The 5,386-nt window shown below is 41.1% G+C and overlaps 1 protein-coding gene across 1 annotated transcript in view; it reads left to right on the top strand.

The window, feature by feature from the left end:
* LOC108578600 overlaps positions 1-5,386 on the top strand; it is a 377,474-nt gene that overhangs the window by 189,682 nt on the left and 182,406 nt on the right. The gene's annotated exons all lie outside the window — the stretch shown is intronic.

Here is a 5,386-nt window from a genome sequence, read left to right as displayed (position 1 = left end):
GCTCCACAAATCATAATAGAAAAATATAATTTCTTTAATTTTACTTTTTTTCATCTGAAATTTTTTTTAACATGTTGCTGAGATTTTTCTGATGAAAATGATATCAAACACGATATAATTTGAACAACATTTACTTATTAACACGTTCACTGTCTGGCGTGACATGTTGTTCAAATTATGTCGTGTTTTATGTCATTTTCATCAGAAAAATCTCATCAATATGTTAAGAAAAATTTCGGGATAAAAAAACGTAAAATTAAAAAAGTTGGTATTTAAATCGCTTGGTTGCCTCGACTCACGTTTCATCCTTATCTTTTATTCGCTGTCCTTGTCTACGTTCGGCAAACTACAAAGGCGGGCGCGAGGCTCGAAAACGTAGTCCCTGACTCTACAAGTGTCAGGTTTAGGTTCCTTGCGGACTGACACTTGTGGAGAATTTACTGTACTTCCTTCTCCTGAACGAAGAAAAATTAAGTTACAGAGGGTTAATTCGAACCAGTATCGTTACAATTTCACGCTCAAACTTACCCAACGAAAGGACTCTATCCCCGATTTCCACTTATTTCCGTATAAAGATTCAGATCCTCGTTGGTTGCACGATTTACCGGACACTCTGCATATAGCGGCCACAATGAGCGCGACCATGGCCACACCGCAAAATTCAGTGCGAATTTCGAGGAGAGAATCGGTGGGAAGTTTATTCATCCACGGATACCTCGGTCCGTTCCGTTCGTTTCTTCCTTTTTTTTTCTCCCGCCCCGCAGGACTTCTTTTTGTTACCTTTTTTTGCCAGGCTTTTCTCCATTTTCCAGCCGTTGTCCGGTGGCTCTAATTCGCGCGCACGTCGCCCCGGTGAAATCTCTTTCCCAAGTCCGGCAGTTCCTTTCACGGAATAATACCCACCGTGCTGGATTTGCATCGGTCCGACATTTGTGTACACACGCCAGACACCGAGGCGCCGCAAAAACCGCACGCTCGAATCCGTGTTCCGCGCGTTTTTCCGCGTAATCAAGAGCTACTTCAGCTGCGCTCTTTCCTCGGGAACCTTCGTTGAATCAGATTAATTACTTTTCACGGTAAACTCTGTCCACGTTGTTTCATCCCTCTACCTTTCTTTTCATCCTCATTTCTCTAATTTATGTGTTGTTGAAGAGATTAATGCGGGTTTTAAGTGAGCTTCGGTTAAGTGGAGAATGATACGTCGAGATGAAATGAAAACGTGTCGCGGAGAAATTCGGATGAACCTTCTTCTGGGAGAAATTTGACTTTTAAATGGACGTAGGTAAATGTGATTGAGAGTGTTCAATTCTGACACGTCGTCGAGAATCGATCGAAAATGTAGCGACTGTGTGATAGCCTGAACTTTTTGCTTCTCACTTTTAATTTGTTCTGCCTGTCTCGTTGGCGCGTTGCCCCGTTCAGCCCTCGCATCTGCCCTTCCAAAATGTCGCGTTTGGGTCCCTTGACGGGGGTCAGACTCCCACTCACGTTTGGGCCTGGGTCACCGCCCAACGCCAACCACTCACCCTCAAGGAGGGGGTGTTTTGCGTGAGGTACGCGTCACCTGGGCTTATGGGACAAACCCAGGGTAACGGTACCGCTCGCTCGCGCGGGTTTATGATAACGTCAGTTGCTATTGAGGGCACGAAGAAAACTCGAAATTCTCCGCTTTTACGAGAGGTTTGGAGCCCTCCTGACAATAAGGAATAATTAACGAACGAAAACATTAAACGCGTATTCAAACCTTAATCTGAAAAATAGCAGAGAGTCGCGTCCGTATCGTAAACCTGGTCTAACTTAAGTATCCTTAACAGAGAGTGTGATTGAAGCACCGTGTAAGAAGGTGGAGTTATTTGGGGAATGAGTGAAATTGGATTGAACTGTGGAAATTGTGCGCGGTTGAACTTATGGAGGTGAACTCGCTGATATTAACTCGTTTAGAAGTGGAGACGTGAGAATGGGTTTTTTCTTGTTTATGAATTTCTATATTTTCCTCTATCGAATGGTATGAAAACTAGACAGATCCGTTTATTTATCTTGTCACTAGGTTACTCTGAGTTCGTTAGAAGAGTGACACCTTTCAAAAATCGTTAATTTCGATACCTGCAAAAAGTAACTCTAAATGTGAGCTATTTTGATCTGAAAAAGCTTCACTGAAATCAAAGTTAAAATATACTGTTTAACAGAACAATGTCGCAATTCAACGTAGAGCTGTTTTAACACTTTCTTTAATAGTAAACAATGCACATAAACAGTATTTTATTAGAGTCTCTCAAAATTCCAAGACTATTAACAAAATTCTAAAAGAAACAAATTTTCGTTGCTAAATGGTCGAATAATTAATAAAATTTACTTTTCTTAGTTTTGCCACTCTTCCAGCAACGTGCAGTTTGGCCCTTGCTTTGTTTTCACCCAGAAATCTTCATTCATAATTCTCAATTTCTCCCTCTAGTACATTAAAAGACCAGAACACCAATTTGCATACTATTTATTTTTCACTTCAACTTCAAAAAAATGTCAAATTTCCCCCCTGTTGCCTAGTATCTTCCTACGTTACTCTGCAGTGAATAGTCGTCCTGTCAGGCATAAAACAAATTTATACCACTCCGTCCTTCTTCAAGCTTACCCTGACAGGAAATTCGATCCATTAGCATTGTCATTGCCGTCCCGGAAGCCAGCGGTTCACGAGTGGCTCCGTGAGTGGTTGGTTCACTATCATTTCCTCGCGGTTTCGCCGCGAACTTCGCTAAAAACATCGGCGACGTTCGCTGGATGACCGATATTCTTGCATATCGTCGAAGTTCCCCTCGGGAAATCTCCGCATTCCGACGATCCGTATTACCGTCAGGTTCCGCGAGCTGATTTCTCCCTCTTTCCATCCACATTTTTCTCCTGTCTCTCCCTCTCTCCGAGTGGTAGAATTCATTTCTGTGAAATCCTTTTCGAGAGGCCAGATCTTCGATGGAATAGACGCGAAACGATCACCGGTGGAAAAAAGCTCGCTACCGGAAGCTTCTTATTTTTGCTCGGAGACGCGTTTCGGGCCGGTCCTCCTCGTTTCGATAACTCGCGCTCAGATTGGACGCAGTCTGCATCGGCTCCTGGGATACATGCAACGGAGTAACTTCGTTGTTTTTCTTATTTTCATCTCTTTTCCTCTACTCGTTTTCACTGTTCGCGCTTTAACTGGAGGTACACGAGCAGGAGGAATTATTGTTCGTAGCGAAAAGTTTATTGTGAATTACGAATTTTCCGGTTGAACGTTCGATTCAGTTTCGATCGATTGCTTTATTGGATTCGAGTGGTTTCAACGTGCAGTTTACTTTGCAGCAGACGATTTCACCTGTGCTTTGTGCTGTTTGCATTTATTTTTACGAGTTCGAAGCTTTATATTTGTGTTTTTTCTTTCGTGGTTTAATTGAAAAGAGTTGTTTTATAGGTGGGAATATTTTGGAGGTATGTTCGTAGGGAATTTTGCGAAATAATGGAGGATACGGTTGTTATTGAAGATGAAATAGTACTTCATTTCACTCTTGTCTTCCGCATACTGATCTGCAGTGGACTGTGAGGAATGAGCTTTTTACAGAGTCTCTTGAAATTCAGATCATTCTCGTTGAAGATTCTGGGATTTATCATCGGTATAATCTTCGTATTGATTTAATATCGGTGTGAAATGCGAAACGTTATATTTACCGGTTTCTTGTAATGTTACATTACGGTACAGTTTTTAGTTTCAATTTCTTGTTTGTCACTGTTTTACCAACAATCGTACGTCTCTTGTAATAAAGAACGAATTGATCCAATTGTTTTTCTGAATTTTTGTAAGCAGTTAATTAAATATGCAGGAGACATTTCTTACGATTCGATATATCGTTTAGTAGTTTTTCGCGATTTTCACCTATCCCACAGCACCGATTCTAGTTTTCTCTACGGCGTTCGATTCTGCTATTAATTTTGGACGTCGACGTCGAATTTTAGCACTACGATGGTGGGGGAAAATACGGATAATTAAATATTTCGACGTTAATAATATTTCCTGCAACCAAATATCTTCGAGATTCTATATTCGATAAACTTCATAGACAAAGGAATAGATCTAGAAAGAGAGGGAGACGCACAAAGCGTCACCTGTAAGTTGCAGTAACTTATAGAGGGTTCCGAAGGACCTCCGTTTTAACGTTTTCTTTCACTGGAACCTCCATCCACCTCCTTATTTCATCTTCCTCTGTCTCGTTAAATTGAAATATAACGCCTGGCCTTCTTCCCCCTTCCGCCATTTTCTATTTCCTGAGAATCCTTTTATGGGTGGATCTAAAGTTCGATGGTGCTTCACCCTTCGGCGAAATCATTGCAGAGATCTTTTAATTTTTAGCGAAAGCTTAGGTTCTTAAAATAGCGTATGATCGTATGGAGTGGAATTAAGTTTGCAGTGAAATGTAATGCAAGTGGTCGATGTTCAGTTTTTCACTTCTTAGAAAATATAGTTTGAGAATTATATTGAAAATTAAAATTATTATTTATTTCTTTAAAAAAGTGTAATTTTTAGTCATGCATTATTCTAGAATATTTCGTCGAAATGTAACGTTCCAGTGTCAGTTTTCTACTATCATAAAAGATAACTGTTTTCCTAGAAAAAATTACTCTTAACAGAATCTACCATATTTTCAGCAACATTACCTTAGATTAAACTAGATCATACAGTCGTGTAAAATATTTCTATCTTTCTAACCACTTTTCCCAACAATTCTACCTGCACTGAATACCTGAAATTCCGTCATTACGTTAATTAGACTTCAGTTCCCGTCGTTCGCATTAAAATCTGCGAATCTACCTTCTGAAACACAGAACGATCTCTACATTTCGGTGCAATTCATCAACAGAGTCTGTCGCCGAATCGATTTCCCCTCGCGATTAAGCGAAACCGTTCAATTTGTCCGCTTTTGATGCGTGATTCTTTTAACGGTGTCGGTAAATGCGGGTAATTTCGTAGGATCGTCAGTGGTCAGGGGAGAGGTCTGACTGCTAAAAGCTCTTTGAGTCAGCAAAGGTGTCGATAATCGGGCTGGATAAGGAGGCTGCTTCGGGAAACCGAGCGCTGTTGGAAATGCAGAACGTACACGTTTGCGGTGCGCGGTCCGGTTCGCTCAATTTTCGTGGTCGCTCGACTTTCCGCCGCTTAGAGGCGGTTACAAATTGTCTGATTGAAACGTGAGAAGACCTTAAATCGGCATGGAACGATCCAGCGGCCCCGTGAGTACGAGAATTTTCGAAAGCTCTACGATTCGACGATATTTTCGGGCTTGGATTGATTCGGACTGGTGGCGAAGGAAATACATTTTCACCGAATTGAATTTAAATCGAGCGTCTTTCAGCTTTATTCGAGTTT

Source organism: Habropoda laboriosa, unplaced genomic scaffold, assembly GCF_001263275.1.
Source record: "Habropoda laboriosa isolate 0110345459 unplaced genomic scaffold, ASM126327v1 scaffold45, whole genome shotgun sequence".
In the NCBI taxonomy this organism is placed as follows: Eukaryota; Metazoa; Arthropoda; class Insecta; order Hymenoptera; family Apidae; genus Habropoda; species Habropoda laboriosa.
The sequence above is the reverse complement of the archived record's forward strand: the minus strand, read 5'-3'. Positions and strand labels throughout refer to the sequence as shown.